The 17421-nt window shown below is 41.8% G+C and overlaps 1 long non-coding RNA gene across 2 annotated transcripts in view; it reads right to left on the reverse strand.

Annotated features, from left to right (window-relative positions):
- The window catches only part of LOC135845457 (uncharacterized), a 79568-nt gene that overhangs the window by 43525 nt on the left and 18622 nt on the right, over positions 1-17421 (reverse strand). The window contains exon 1 of one of the 2 annotated variants that reach the window (XR_010558757.1): positions 839-861. The exons of the other annotated variant lie outside the window; for it this stretch is intronic. This is a non-coding gene — a long non-coding RNA (uncharacterized LOC135845457). Of the gene's footprint in view, positions 1-838; positions 862-17421 lie in introns of those variants that run through there. 2 annotated transcript variants of the gene reach the window in all.

Here is a 17421-nt window from a genome sequence, read left to right on the forward strand (position 1 = left end):
CACACAGTGATACTGGTACTGGTACACACAGTACACAAACACATACAGTCATACACGTACTTAGAGTCGCGTCCAAGACGGAGAAACACAGATAAATACAGATACGATACTACGAGTAGATACAAATAGACATTAAGACAAACCGTAACCATTAACTACCAACCGAGCGATGTGACGATAGTAAACGAACCAACAAACAAACGGGCAAACAGGCAGCAGGCAGGCAGGCAGGCAGCAAGCAAGCAAGCAAGCTCTCCGCGATGAGATGCGATGCGTTGGTTATGCTTGGTTTGCTCGGGCCGAGGTCAACGAAATCAGTTGCACCAAATACCGCTTTTGTCCGCGTTGTTGACGGGAAGTCGTGACTTTAAACATTACCACAAAAGATTTCACGAGTCATTCCACGTTTATGTGCATTACTCCGTACTGTCTGCCGTGCCGTCTATGTACTCGTACTCGTACCTACGAAGTACACAGAGCGAGAACTCGCCGCCGCCGCCGCCGCAGCAGCAGCAGCAGCAGCACACAATCGTGATGCATCTCTGCAAAGTGGAAACCAACCTACCAACATCATTTCCTTTCCGAACATTCGTACAATGGCGCGACCACGACGACGACGACGACGACGACGACGCTATCCTAGCCTGGCGTGGCGTGGCGTGGCGTGGCTGCGATTGTGACTGCTTGGCATAATTACCAACGTGACAGTTGCTTCGACTTGCGCTGCATACTGCCTGCATTCAGCATCATCGTGCAAGAAACGCGCTAGATATAGATAGGTACCTACATTACATTAGTACCTACCGTAAGACTACGTGTAGGTAGGTTAAGTAGGCACCCACACCCCACACCCCACACCCCACACCGCACACGCACATAAATGTATTTCTTAGGCTACTTAAACGATGCCATTCCATGTAATGAGAGTTTTTAATGCATTTAGAGCTACATACATACACATAGCTACTGGCTAGGTATTACCATACAGGGTGCCCAGAAATATCGAGTACCCCTAAGAAAGTTTTTTATTACGAGTAAAAATATACGCGTAGGTTGGCAACGTGAACGGTCGAATAGATGCATATGACTGGTGGAATGCGTTATCTCTCCAGTCCAACAACCAATCACGCGCTATCATTATTACTCGTATGTACGCGTATCATTCACTGCGATCAACCGAAATACACATACTCGTATTATTTAGCAGAAAACTTTTTTAGGGGTTCACGATATTTCTGGGCACCCAGTATTATATGTTTAGGTCAGAGGCCTATGCGGTTATAGGACAGAAAACAATTTTCAATGCGTGTTTCGGTTGGTTGACTAAAAAACAATGGCACTAGTTACGACGACTATGAGTACGAGTATAGGAAGGAAGGAAGGAAGAAAGGTAAGTACAGCAGCAGCAGCAGCAGCAAGAAGGGTACCTACGAATGTAGAATATGTACCTCTAGCATAAGTACGAGTACAGTGCGTTACGTATACGTACCTTACATACTGTACAGTGTACATTTAGGTAGGTGTAGGTGTAGGTAGGCTGGAACCGTTCGTAGTTCGTACAGGTATTACAACTACGGACTACGCGTACTTGAACGAGTACGCGACACCACGAATAATTAGCTTAGTCCTATACAGTAAGTACATAGGTATATTCATGCGTTGTATTCGCCATGCGTCTATTCGAATGCGGGAAATACGCGGAATAATCTCGAAATCATCTTGAATTGTTGGTTTGCAACTTCTCGAACGCATAGCCGCGCTAACGCCAAGTTACCGCGATGGATGGTGAATTTGTGAATTGGTGAATTGGTGTGGTGTTTGGTGTTTCATCCATTCGCCTTACGTACGCCGGTACGCGTACGCTGCGCCGTATGCCACCTACAGGGTGCGCAAAAATATATCCAGTACGTATCCTGAAGAAAGTCGTGAATGCCGAACGGTGAAATAGAAATACGAAATGCGTAACTACGAGTACCTACGATTGTTGGAATATTATCACCTCAGGCCAACAACCAATCACGCGCTATCATTATTACGAGTACGAGAGTACCATAAGTACATACCATTCACTGTGACTGTGACGGTGACAAGCCGAAACGTTTAATAGCAAAAAGAAAATTTAGAGGAGGGAGGAACCCGATATTTCTGCGTACCCTGTAGGCCGTAACCATCTTCATATAGGTAGGTGTACGTTTTTTCACGCTTCAATAGGTAGGTAGGTAGGTAGGTAGGTAGGTACGAATACGACGCGATGCGACTGCAATAGGGGCCCTCGTACTCGTACTCGTACATGCCAAGGCTCACAATTTCTAAAGTCAAGTGGGCTGCGAGCGCCAACAAAAATGGGTCCGTTTTGCGATTTTGAGGACTCGCAATAGGGACCCTGAAACTTGTAACTGCAACTTGCAACCGGCAATTGTATTGTTGACTGGCGATGCGCAGCGCAATAAGTACATACCAATAACCGAGTTGAGACCAACACCGGACAAACGAAATTTCATTTACTCGACGTACATACGAAAAGAAGATGAAACAAAATACCATTAGGCGGTATCGATGCGACTGCGAGTAATCGGTTACTATGGTTATATTAGGACTAACAGTGAAATGCGCGTAAATTATCCGACAATCGATATTTTTGACATACTCGTAACAATACTCGCACTCGTACTCGTACTCGTACTCGTACTCGTAAACGTAAATGTACTGGTTGGTACTGTTGGTAGGTCTACGAGTAGGTACATACTAGGTAGATACAGGGTGCCCAGAAATATCGAGCACCCCTAAAAAAGTTTTCTACTAAAATACTTTGGCTGGTCACAGTGAATGATACGCGTAGTAATGATAGCGAAAAACTTTCTTAGAGGTGCTCGATATTTCTGGGCACCCTGTAGTCTAAGCCTATTCTTCATCGTCATTTAGCACATCAACGTTACCAGGCTATCCGGGCATCGGCATCGGCATCGTAAGCACGCGGCAATACATATCATATGTAATATACTCGTAGACGTCAGTCAATCTGCCATTCTCGACTCTCGTATTTGCCACAGCCACAGCCACAGCCACAGCCACAGCCATAGTCACTGCCACAGAAATGCCACAGTGCTACGAGCCTCTCCAGCCGGTGCAAAAACATTCGTAATGCGAAAGCGAGACCAGACCGCTTCCGAGTTCCGATCAACATGATTAGCATGTGCGTGAGAGGCGATGACGCGACGGTCACAAAGTCGCGGGAGATGCCTCAAAAAAAAAAAAAAAAAAAAAGAAAGAAAGAAAGAAAGAAAGAAAAAAATATGAAAAAAAAACTCGTATAAAACTCGTTCGACGTGGATACATTTTGTTAAAAATATAGGTTGGTAATGTGAACGGTGAAATACTCGTACATGCGACTACGCGTACTTAAACTTACGTATTATTGGTGGAATGTTATCGCTCCACCTCGCAATCAGTCCAACAAAACAACCAATCATGGTGCTAGCATTATTCACTGTGACCACCCGAAACGCATACATTTAGCAAAAAACTTTTTTGGGGGTACCTACACCTAGCTACCTACTCGATATGGTAGGTATTCTTGCGAACCCTGTATGTCTCGTACATACTACATACATTCAACATTGTACAGGCCACAGGGTGGACAGAAATACTCGTATCGTGAACCCCGGAGAAAGTTTTTCATTAAAAATATAGGTTGGCAACGTGAACGGTTAAATAGATGCGTATGATTGGTGGAATGTTATCTCTCCAGTCCAGCAACCAATACTGCGCTATCATTATTACTCGTATCATTCACTGTTACCAACCAAAGTATTTTAGTAGAAAACTGTTTTAGGGGTACCCGATATTTCTGGCCAATCTACCTACCTATCTAGCATATCCATTATCCATCCATCCGCTACGGAGTGCTATAGCTGTAGCTAACCATGAGTACCTATACCTAATGTACTATTGAAAATCCACCGCGGTAAAGTGAACAACTACAGGTAAAGACGAGTTTGGATTTCGATTTATATGTACTCGTACTTGTATACTTGTATAATATGTATTATGCGACATGCCGCATGCGTATAGGGTCGACCTATCTATCTACTCGTACTCGTATAGTACTCGTATGTGTGTATTACGTAGTACGTAATACGTATTACGTACCTATAAAATTGTCACAGCCAATACCATAGGTAGGTACGCATCATTAGTTTCTTTCATTCGTTATTATTATTATTATTAGTATTAGTATTAGTATTTTTTTTTTGCCTAAATTTATTGGAAATAGTCCAAATAAATGTCGAAACGTGCAACTTTGGCCATATGCTACTGGTGGCTAATATCCAGGGAAAAAGAGAAAGAGGGAGAAAGAGGGAGAGAGAGAAAACGTTTAAACGCCTTTACAAGTCGACCATGTGCACGGTATACGAATTATAAGTTATCGTAAAAAAATATCGGGTATATTTAGATTAAATTTCCGAACGTACGTAATACGTATTACGTACAGTCGTACACGCACCACGTAATATCTATTTTCTCGTCGATGCAGCCGATGGCGATATACGCGTAGTCGGGTACATCTACATGCCTACGAGTACATAATATAGACATATTGCTAATGCTAGGTAGTAGGTACTAGGTACCTACTATCTACGACGAGTACAGGGTGCCCAATAATGTCGTAAACCCCTAACAAAGTTTTTCATTACAAATACATGTATACGCGTAGATTGGCAACGTCCAACGTGAACGGTTAAATACAAATACATAGATGCGTATGGTTGGTGGATGTTAAGTATATCATGCGTAAGCGTAATCGTTATTTCTCGTATCATTCACTGTAACTACGTGACCAACCGAAATACTTGGAAGAAAACTTTGTTAGGGGTTGACGATATTTCTGGGCACCCTGCAGCTGTAGCTATACCTTTACCTACCTAGTACCTCTAGTTACTTAGGTTATACTCGTATGTTTGCCCTACTCGTACTCCTCTATGTAGTGTACATACAGCTACAGGGTGGGTGCGCAGAAATATCGTCAACCCGAAAGAAAAGGTTTTCATTAAAAACATAGTTTGGCAACGTGAACGTGAACGGTCGAATACTCGTAGATGCATATGGTTGGTATTGGTAATGGTAATGGTGGCTTGGTGGAAAGTTGTCATCTCACTCTCAGTCCAACAACCAATCATTATGCTATCATTACTCGTATTACTCGTATCATTCACCGTGAGCAACCGAAATATTCGACAGAAAACTTTTTTAGGGGTTCTTCACGATATTTGTGTCCACTCTGTAGTAGTAGTAGTAGTAGTAGTAGTATATATTTATTATCACCTCAGTCCAACAACTAATCATGTGCTATCATTATCACGAGTACGAGTACGACCTTTGTTCACTGGCCTTTCTTACCGATGGGGGGGGGGGGGGGGGGGAGGGCTAGACAAATCTTATTGCGGCCAGCTGACGACTGCTTGAAGTTGCAATTTAGCCTACAGATATATGTATGTACATACATACCCATACGTAGGTAGGTAGGTAGGTACCTACGTTTAGGTTTAGGAAAGACTGCACTTACACAGACGAAAGAGAGAAAAGCAAAAAACCAACCCTTTACGCATCAACAGGTTTTCTATTTTCATCAACAAGTTGATAAAGTTGAGTACTCGACTACTCGACGCTCGTTCAGTTTCAATTCACTATGTGCTGTACCTATTACTACCTACTTCACTGTTTATCTTCTCTGTTTGCGACTCGTCGAGTCGAGACGAGCACGAAGACGAGACCAACGTCGCCATCACGCCATCGTCAACGATTCTAACCTACCTACCTACCTACCTACCTGCCTACCTGAATAACTGCCTAGATTCTTTATACCTGCACTTTCATCCTCGCCAGTCGCCGTTTTTTCGCGTGAAATGCTAAAATCGTTTTTTGACGCCCACGCGGAAATCATACGAATTTAAAATGCGCGCGTTTTTCTTTTCGCCAAAAAGCAAAAAAAGCCAAAATGAGGGTACTTTGAGGTAGCACGGCTCACTCACTCCGCGCACCACGCGCCACGCACCACGCGTCACGCTTGCACAGGGAACTACTCGTGAAAAAAAAATGTGCGTGAATTTCAACCAGCACCAGCTGAAAATTCAAAATCAACAACATTACCTACTAGGTGTAGGTAGGTAGTAGGTACCAACTACCAAGAGCAAGATGTACGAGTACTCGCAGAGATTACGGTTCGCGGCATTCGCGTTAATGCGATCGATTTTTTGCCAAATTTACCTAAAAGAGTAAAAATTCTCTCAAATACGCGGAGTAGATAAGGTTTACCAAGGTAATTACTCTTACCTAAGTCGATTGTTAGCCGCGCTAATCCAAGGTTCGAAGCGCAATTCGAGTGTCGAGTGACGGCTCAACGGGACGGGTTGCGTGTTGGGTGTTGGGTGAGCTCTGAAATTATACGAGTACTCGTATCGATGAGAAATTTCAATTCGTTTCGTTTCGTTTCGTTTTACGCGCATCAAGGCTTACGACGAGTAAACGATTGCCTAGATCATTCGAGAAAAATAAAATAAATAAGTACGAGAGTATGTAGATACGTAATACCGTACGTCTACGTATCTACCTACCTATCGAGCTCTTCGAGTTGAACTTACGCGTAAGATATCGTACTGTTCATGATTGTATGTACATTACATGTACATTGTACACGAAGATGAGATGTACATAGACATAGACATACCTAGATCTACTCGGCTACTCGGCTACTCGTAATTTCAAGGCTGATCCAATCAACAACAGAAATGTCAATGCGTGTTCGTATTCGACTATTAACGTCGTCGTCGCGTCGCCGTCGGTCATCTCGTCGCAATTGTTCGCTCACTTACGAGTATACCGACTTATTCAGATGCTTACTTACATACCTCCTTACTCGCTTATTTACTTACTTACTCAGTTAATTAGTTGGCTGGTTGGTTAGTTACTCGTATAGTCTGTATAGCTGAACAGCAGAATATGCACAATGGGCAATTGGGCAATAGACATTCGCCAGGTTTTGCTCCGCTTCATCGTCGACGACTAGATCCAATGCAATGCAATGGAAACGGCGAAACTTTATGCAAGTACATACTTTGAACCGCGCACCGCGCACCGCGCACAGCGCCCAGCGCGAAATGGACGAGTAACAAACGTAACTGTGCAACACGAATTTGAACTTAAAAGCATTAAAGCGAGAGCGAGAGCGACCAACAACCGCGCGTAAGTAAGTAATCGAATTCGCGTTCGGCAAATAGAATAACGAATAACGCACCGCATAACGAATGTACCTACTCCTACTCGTGTCTACGTCTACGTCTACGTAATACGTTTACGTACCTAATCGGAAATCGCGAAGAATAATTTTATTGCCGGTTAATTCGGTTACAAAAACAAACACAAATACAGACGCGAACGCCAACGCGAACACGAACACGCGTACACGCGTACGCAACGCGCGCGCGCTCTCACACACACACACACACACGCTTTGTTCGCACACGCGCGTACTGCGCCAAAATAAGAACCCATAAAAGTAATATCGTACCGTCAAAAAAAAAAAAGAAAAGAAAGGAAGAAAGCGAGCGAGAAAAAAATTAGGCAGAGGCAAAGGTACCTGTTCTGTTCTGTTCTGTTCAGTTGGGCTTTTCCAGTTTCGTTAAAAACAAAAGCAACACCGCCGCCGCCACCGCACATCACGGACACGAAACCAAAAACTTGATAAATCCAACAATACGATCCGCATTTCGCAACAAAAACAAAATAGGCACCCGTACCTCGTACCGACATTGAGAACAGATGATCCGATGATCGGTATACCTAATCTAAATATTGAAAAAAGCGTAAGTACAAGACAAGTACATAGGTACATACGAGTAATTAGAAAAGCAAAACCGCTAGACGATGAATGAGCAGCGACGAGTGAACAAACGAAACGAGTTTCGATTTTCCGTGAAAATCTTTCCCCTTTTTTTCTCGCCGTCGCCCTTTCTTTCTTCTCACTTCTCCCCTAACAGTTGGAAAAGTAGGACAACTGAAGCAACAACGGCAGCAACAACCACCACCACCACCACCAGCCAACCAACACCAACAAGATACGAGTAATAACTACGAGTATTTGCAGGGTAATCGGTAGGTAACTGCAAAGGCATATATACTCGTAGATATCTATACGAAGTAATATCTAATCGGAAGAATTGACAACGTCAACGTACAACGTACAACGTACGTGCATACGAGTACAAGTGGTAGGTAAAGGTACCCGTACGATACTCGTATACGTATTTACTTGTACGAACGCCATACTAGACTTACGACTACCTAATACACATGTATGTAGTGTACAACTGTATACAATATACATATAAGTACCTACGCAATTAGGTACGATGATGGTGAGAAATTTTCACCAACGTAAAATTTCGCTTGATTGAGCGACACTAGCATTAGCGCCATTAGCAGTAGCGGCGGCGGCGGCGGCGGCGGCGGCGGCGACGATTCGAAAAACCGACGGCAATCGTACGGTGCGGTACGCGTAAATAAATATGGCACATGTAAAATAAATCTGTAGATACCTAGCGTCAAGGTAGCGATAGCGGTAGCGGTAGCGCATTGGCTGCGAACAAAAACACTATGTGTATGTACGAACACGAGTACGAGTACGAGTATAATAAGAGTAAGTACAAGACGTAGGTTAGATACGCGGTAGATACGAATACGAGTACGAGTACGAGTACGGGTACGAGTTGAGTAAAAACTGTTGAAAAGACGAACACTTGTGCGTTGGCGGCGGCGGAAACACGCAACTACTCGCGACTGGCAACACCAACACCAGCACCAGCACCAGCACTAGCACTAGCACTAGCACAGTAAGCACTAGCGGTGAGCGGTATGCGGTATGCGGTAAGCGCCTAAGCGAAGCGGCGCGACGCGACGGCGTGTAAAGTCTAAAACAACGAGCGCGAGCGCGAGCGCAGCCTGGCGGCTTGCAAAGCGCAACATTTAAAGCGTAAGCGCAATTCGTATCGTACTTAATCGTAATAGCAATATAGCAACGATAGCTGTGTAGTGTGTACTGTGTAGACGCAGAGGCAGAGGCAGCGGCAGCGGCAGCGCGAATACCGAATACCCGAGTACCCGAATAGCGTATCTCAACCATAACGGACGTCGCTCTCTCGCAGTCGGATAACAAACAAAAATGGTCGGCGCGCTGCGGCAGTGGCTGCGGCTGCGGCGGTGGACGCCGCGAATGGGTGCGGGTGCGGGTGTGGGTGTGGGTGGCTGCGTCGTCGACTGCCTAGCATGAGGATGAGGATGAGGATGAGGATGACGACGATATGCCGACGACGCTCCGCATGCGATAATTTGGAAAGTGGCGGGACGGGGCGGGGCGGGGCGGGCGGATGGGCGCATGGGCGCGGGCGACGCGACGGGGCAATGAAGATGATGACGGTGATGGCATAGCATGGGATAGGACGGCACATGAACAAAAAATAAGAAACACTAACACAGCGCTCGTCGCTCGCTGACTTGCGCCGAAATTATGCATAGTAGCGTAGCCCTTAGCCCTTAGCCCTTAGCCCTAGCCCTAGCCTTAGCTTCAGCCTTAGCCTACCCAACTCATACAGGCGTACACCATCGACCCTTCCGCTCCCCTCCTCTGCCCTCGACCACGGTTCCACCGGCAATACGCGGCAATAGCCTAATCAAAACAGAAACATACGCCGACGCCGACGTCTCGCCGCCCGTGCCGATGCACATACCGCGTACCCTGCGTCCATTAGCGCGAATTAGGGTGGTCAATGGCGCCTATGTTACCACCGCTCACGCCACGCCACGCCAAGCCGCCGACAATCGGCATTTTTTTTCAAAGTTGATCGGGCAACTCGAGAATACCTACCAAAGATGCCGTGCCGATGTGTGTAATGTGTACGACTGTACGTGTACAGCCGCTTCATCTTACGATACGACACGATCATTCAACTACCCTCGGGGCCTCGGCCAACAATTTGTCAGAGGCAGAGTCAGAGTCGCAATAGGTAGATAGGTAGGTATACATACGCGTATTTGAAATTTCGTGATAGATAGGTAGACGTAGAGGTATTGGGTAACGGGTTGTGACACTAGCGACTGGAAAATGGTCGGGGAAATAGTCAAGCGCGACCGTATTAGTCATTATTCTGTCTTCAGCTGCAGTGGGCACTGGGCAGTGCTGACTGCTGAGTGCTGATGGTTCTGGTACTCGTACTCGTATACGCAGACGCACGTCTGCATGACGTGTGGTAATGAGATTGTACCTACGAGTATACCTACTCACTACTCAGGCTAGAGGTACGAGTACAATGAGTACATACCAGTACCTATACTCGTATATCGCGTATGAGAGAAAATTTAATTTAATTTGCAATTCGCATCGACAGAAATACTCGAACCGTCCAACGTACAACGTACAAGTACATCTACGAGTACATACGAGTGGACATACGTACATTGGGGTACCTAATAATATCAACATTTATGTACGTAGAAACCATAAAGTGAACACGTATCAATTTCCAATTTCCGTCCCACATTCTCAATTCGACGTTGCTTTTTTAATGCGCGTAAACACACGCGACAGGCCGATGGCTGCGGCTGCAGCTCACACTGCAAAACTGACCAACGACTAATTTCCTTAATTTGATGCGAAATAGCGCATGGCGATGGCGATGGCGGTGCCTCCAGCAGCCAGGCTCAACTTGGTACACAAACACACGATGAGGCTCGTGGTTGTCTGGTTATCAATACGCCGCGCCATCGACACTCGACAGTGCTATTACGCTATTACGCTATTACGCTATTATAGGTAAGGCGATCGTAGAGGTGCCCGCACATTATGGCATTTCGCCCCGACCCGACGCGACCCGACCACGTTATATCTACTCGTAGTTCGGCCTGATATTTTAGGCGTCGCCCCCCCCCCCGCCAGCCCCACAATAAAGGTTACCGAATGACATTATCAATGTACCCTCCACTTCCACAATGAAAAAGTGCAACTTGGTCCCTGCCTCAGTTTCTAAGAAAATGTACCACCTCTACCTTTTTTTACCAAGGTACTTAATTTGATTTCTTAGTACAAAATATATAAGTTACATCAGTTACCTCCCTTCATTTTTCTTATGTACAATGCACGCGTGTAGGGTTGTGTCAGCGCGGTATTTGGGACAGTCCGGACAGGCCGCTTTTTCGGGACGGCGAATTCATTTCCATTGTCTAAATTCCACCATGTTGCAATTTGTCAAAAAAAAAAAAAAAAAAAAAACACGAAAATGAGGTCTGCCAAATTGTTGTTCCTCGAGTAGTATGTATGATGTAATGTACGTAGCTTCCAAGAAAATTGATTTTCTCGCAAAATGTAAAGGATGAACCAAAACTAAGGAGTCCAATAATTGGAAAAGAAAAACTCTCCTTATTTTTAAGCTTTATATTGCAAAGATCTTTTCAAAAAGTACAACTTTTCATCATCAGGCAAGGGCACTCGATGAACTAATACAAAGTGTACATCTTAAAGTAAAGGTTGGGTGTGGTCACTCGAAAAGAGAAAGTTTCCCAAGAAAGAATTGCCCAACTTGTGAACCTCGCAGAACTATGCGTGAAACAAACCATCTTCCAATATGGTAGAAAGTTCTACCAACAAACAGGAGGAACAGCAATGGGGAACTCTTTTTACCATTCATGGCAGACATTTTCATGGGCCAAAGGAAATAGAAAAAGACTTCCCCAAGATTTAGTTCAGATATGTTGATGACATCTTCAGCATTGTACATAGTACCAGAGAACTTCAACATAAATGGTTTCCTCGAGACCACGAACAAACAATATGCCACCAAGTTCACATATGTGACGCGACGCGACAAAATCGACCTTCGAGCCGAAAACAAGTTTTTGAGTTATGGGGGGTTAAAGTTTTCAGTCCAGTTCTGCTCGTTTAGCGGAAGCGCTTGCGTTCTAATCAGATTCTCCGGCTAAACTGAGCTAAACATAGTCTTGGATAACGTTTCTTGCCTGTTTTGTGTGAATATCACTGGGTAAAATGGTTATTTACATTGATACAGGGGGCTCAGTTGTGATTGCGCTCAATTTTTCAATTTTTTATTTTATTTTTTCATTATTTCAATTTTGAAATCGATCTGGAGGCGAAACAAAGCGTTCTACGAGAAAAATACATCGAGCGAAGTTGTAGAGAATTAATTTTCCAAAAACCTATAAGAGGTTTATTTTTCTCCTAAATGCATAGTTTTTCCGTTTTTCTCAAAAAACAGAAATTTTATGGTAATCATCATGAGGTTTTTGTTTTTTGAGAAAAACGGAAAAACTATGCATTTTGGAGAAAAATAAACCTCTTATTGGTTTTTGGAAATTTAATTCTCTACAACTTTGCTCGATGTATTTTTCTCGTAGAACGCTTTGTTTCGCCTCCAGGTCGATTTAAAAGTTGAAATAATGAAAAAATGTGACGCGGCCAGCGATACCATACCATATGTCCGCAAACATTTTTTTCGTTTTATTGTGGTTTCTGGTAGTGTTTTTCTTCCTCTTTTCAATGGTGCAAACAGATTTTCAAAATATTAAAATCTGACAAATTTTCAAAATTTCAAAGTTGCGTAGGAGATTGTTGTACCCCGGACCTGTTGTACCAGGGACCTTTCCCTCACTAACGCCACTTGCGGAATTCGGACCCCACTACGTTTTAAAGCATCACTAGGGTATGCCACAAAATGAACTATAGGCGATAAGGTTTTCATTTGAAAATTTTGCACATGATTATCACGTTTTAAAACGAAAAATTACATTTTGCCATGTTTTGTGAACTCATGTTGACCTGTTGTTTATTGGAAATTTGTCAAAGCAATTAGTGCAACGTGTAGCTACACCATCCAAGTGTAAGTACACATATTCACTTTTTGGAAAAATATTGTGTGAAATTTTGTAGACATTTTTTTCTAAATTTTGGGAGGTCTTGTACCTGGGACCAAATTTTATCGTGTACCACGGACCGCAATCTTTTCATCTAATTTTCACGAATTTTGATACTTTTTCAGATGCCAGGATGCCCTTTACACAGTTTTTACATTGTAGCATCTGAAAACGTTTCAAAATTTATTTGAAATTGGTGGAAATTTGAGGAAAAATCTATGGTCCGTGGTACAACATGACAAACTTATGAAATTTAAAAAAAAAAAAATCTGCAAAATTTTATATGATCTTATTGTAAAAAGTAAATATGTATAATGAATGTCTATGATCCATATGTGAACTTTTTGCCTTCATGGCCAACTTTTAGTCATTTTTCAGGGTAAATTTCCTTTTGGTCCTTGGTACATGACCCGTTGTACCATGGACCAAAAAAAGTGACTTTTTCAAAAAATTCTGGAGGGGAGGGGAATGAGTTTTGAACAAATGTGAATATCTTGTTTCTTTTGTAAAAGACCATTCTTTGATGCACCCTATTCACATTTTCAAAAATAATTAATGGGTGGAGTCCATTCCCAAAAAACGAAAAATCGGTCCCTGGTACAACAATCTCCCCTATTTTTTGAAATTCAAAAACCAAAATTCTGAGAAAAACGTGTTTGAAAGTTTGGGTTATTTTTGTAACATTTTTAAAATTTTTTTTTTTTTTTTTTTGATTTTCTTCATCTTTTAATGGTTTTACATCATAATATTTTTTTTTTTTTGACATTTTTTTATGAAAAGCACTTTTGTAAAACCGGGTTTTCACCACTAAAACGACGTGTTTGAGATCGGTGGGTACACCCATTCCAAAGTATAGGCTTCATAGTATATGAATCGACAAAAAAATTTTTTTTGATATTTTCTGACTTTTTCCATGAAAACGCGATTATCTCAAAAAAAAGTTTTCCGACATATGGTATGGTATCGCTGGCCGCGTCACAAATAAAAAAAAATAAAAAAAATAAAAAAAATGAGCACACTTCTGACTGGATTACCATGTATATGGAGCTATGCAAATCATAGGGACTTCTGGGTGGTTTTAAATGGTTTTTGAATGTCCGAGTACCAAAAATCCGTCAAAAAGTGAAAAATAATTTTTTAGACATCTCAATCACCAAAAAAAGACTACAAATTGGAATATGATATCTACAGAAAGCCTACTCTCACCAACAATTGCATTCCTGCTGACTCTTACATCTTACCAGCTCTGGAGCCAAAAACTGGCTGCTTTTAACAGCATGGTCCATAGATGTTGCGCACTACCCTCGAGCCCAAGAAATAGGAACAGAGAATTTGACCACATTAAAAGAGTAGCCAACAATCTGGGTTACAAGACTACAACTATAGACACTCTCATCAAAAACCATACGAGTAAAAAAAAGATTGAAAGAGATCGCCACATTCCAAAGAGATAAACCAGACAATAGAAGAATCAAGTTGACTCACTACCTAGTCATAACCAACAGACTTTGTCAGATCTCCAGGAAAAAACAATTTAGATTTTAGAACCTGTCACAACTAATCAACATAAACTGAAAACCCTACTGGGAAGCCTCAAGGACGAGGACTCCAAAAACTGACCAATTAGGAATTTGTACAATCACATGCTCTAGCTGTGACAAACTTTACATAGGACAAACTAAGAGAAACATCATAACTAGATACAAGGAACATATGAGCAAAGCTAGATGCAATATTGAAGGAAAATCAGCGATAGGAGACCACATTATAGCAACTGGACACGCAATAACTGAACTCAACTTGACCCCAGAAAAACCAGGCTCCAAAGGCAGTACCAAAATGGCTACCAAATATGTACTATCAACTGACAATACTGGCCACTCATTCCCCACTACAGATACAGCCTGGAAGTGCAATCTGGCAACGTTGCGCATCTAGTCTGGCTTTATCAATTGTTCTTATGTAGTTATCGATGCGTAACGTTGAAATTCGGATTTTTCTCGGAACTGAAGGGGTTTAGGAAAATTTTTGTCAGAACATAAATTGAAGAGGATGAAATTTCCTATCGATTGGTATATTTTTCTTCAAGTTTTGTACAGAAATGGCGATTTTTTAAACATTTTTATGGACAGATTTTTCAAAATGCCAACTTTAGATTGAAATTACGCAAAATTTTCAGTGGACACATAGGTACTTTAATATACCAAAATGTTCAGAATTTCATCCCCTTTCAAATGGTTTTTTTTTTTTTACCGAAAACGCTAGCATTTGCTGTTCAAAAGTTTCTAAAGCTCAAAGCTTTGAACTTTTGCAACTTTTGATCGAAAAGCGCTAGAGCTCTGGGGGAAAAACGAGGTTGTAGAGGAGAAAGAGTAGATCATGTTTCATGTTTCAAACACCTATGTGCTCGATCAAATTTTTGATTTATTAAAGTTCAAAGTTTCAAGGTTGAAATTTTTTTACATTTAAAATTAAAATAAATCAAAATTTTGATCGAGCACATAGGTGTTTGAAGAATGAAAAATGATCTACTTTCTTTCCTCTACAAACTGGTTTTTAATTCAAATCTGTAGCATTAACCATTCAAAAGTTATTCAAGAAAAACAAATTTGGGCAATATCCCATAAGACAATGCAGCCGTATAGGACTACATCGTATGATTTTTGAGACGTTGCCGCTCTGCACTTCCGGGCGGTATCTGTAGTGGGTAATGGGCCAATCTGTTTAAAATAGGGCAAAACGTTCTGACGTCAGACAGCATATAAGTTGTTGCGGATCTTGATTCCCCTTACATTCTGTAGGCTTCAAGCTAGTGATTGTTCTGTCCACTTTGCATTTTGATATGCCAAAACTTTCTAACCATCTCGAGGAACCCATTATTTTACGGCTCAAAATTGTAGAGAATTTTGTTCCCTTTCCAACGGTACTATATTTTTTGAAATCCTCGCAGGTCTTCCTCGAGAAAATTGACTTGACGAGCTGAAAAGTAGAAGTGAACAGCATTGTTTACAGCTAGACTTGTAAGGTTTAGCCTACCATTCACAAGGCGCATGTATGCAACCTGAAATGCGCGTTTTGCCCTACACATTGAGATGCGTTATATTGACACACATGTCGGAACATTTTGCTCTAGAAGCGAGCAATCTCGTTCACTTGTTTGGAACGTAGTACAATTACATTGAAAAAGACAAAAACTAAATAAACAGTCGTGTCTACAAATTACAAAACTTTTCTATCAATTTTTGAAATTTCCATCGCCTCTAAATGACAAAATATCAAATCATTTCTTAGAATTATTCCCATTGTGTTTTAGATTCAACTTACAAAAATATCAAATAAATTTTCAAAATTCTCACAGTCTCTAACACTAAGAAATCAATAAAAATGAAAATTGAAACTACGTAATTTAGGGGGTAAAAAACAGAGAAAAACGAAAACCTCCGAATTACAGTACATAAAACGGGATAACACATTTAACAAAAATGATTAAAAACAAGGATACCGCAAATAGTTACAATAGGTATTACCTGCTGGATAGTGGATACTAACTGCCGAACTCGAACCATTATTCATTATTCACATCACAACAAGCACAATGTACTCTCCACAGAGGTCACACATGGAATGAACAGTGAACTGAAAATTTCAATCTCCTCTCGCTGGAGTCGAAGTAACTAAAAACTTGGAAGGGGAACGCCTCAACAAACCACTCCCACTTGAAACACACAGCTTGCAAATAGCAATCAATCAGTGCAGAAAAGGGACTAGACTGGGGGTGTAGCAGGGTACAATGAGACACAGCTGGTCAGGTTTGTATTAATTGTATTACATAAATGTAAAATCTGCGCTGGTGTTGGAATAGGACTGAGGAGTGGGGGTACAGCAGGGTACTTGTACATACGATGAAACGTACGTGCCTTATCTTATTTTGATACCGGGTGTCCAAGAATAAGGGGTTTTGATAAATGAGGAGGTGGATAGCAGAACGCAATAACTCTATTTTTGTTTTTTTTTTTGGGGGAAATTAGGAAAAATGGTCAGGAGGGGAAGGGTGGGGGGTCGAGTTCCAAAATTGGTGTCAAATGAAATGGGAGGGTGCCATAAATAAAATTTCCATTCAATTTCAAAATTTTGGTCAACTGGGTAAGCACAGAGAGGAAAAGAAAAAAAAGTTATTGCGTTTTGAACGCAATTTTTTTTTGGGGGTGTTTTTCTGCAAAAAAAACGTATTTTTTATTTGAAGAAATTGAAAAATTATAGAAAAAAAGTATGTTTAACTTAATCGAAAATTTTCAATACAAAACTGGAATGCGAAATTCAAACAATTCCTGTCTGTGATATAGCATTCAGAGAGTGGGAACGAAAGCACAATTTTTTTTAGTAACTCCTACCCAATGAGTTTCAGTATCTACCCGATGAAAAAAAAAACAGTGTTACCACATCTGCGCA

This window comes from Planococcus citri, chromosome 4 (assembly GCF_950023065.1).
Source record: "Planococcus citri chromosome 4, ihPlaCitr1.1, whole genome shotgun sequence".
Classification (NCBI taxonomy): Eukaryota; Metazoa; Arthropoda; class Insecta; order Hemiptera; family Pseudococcidae; genus Planococcus; species Planococcus citri.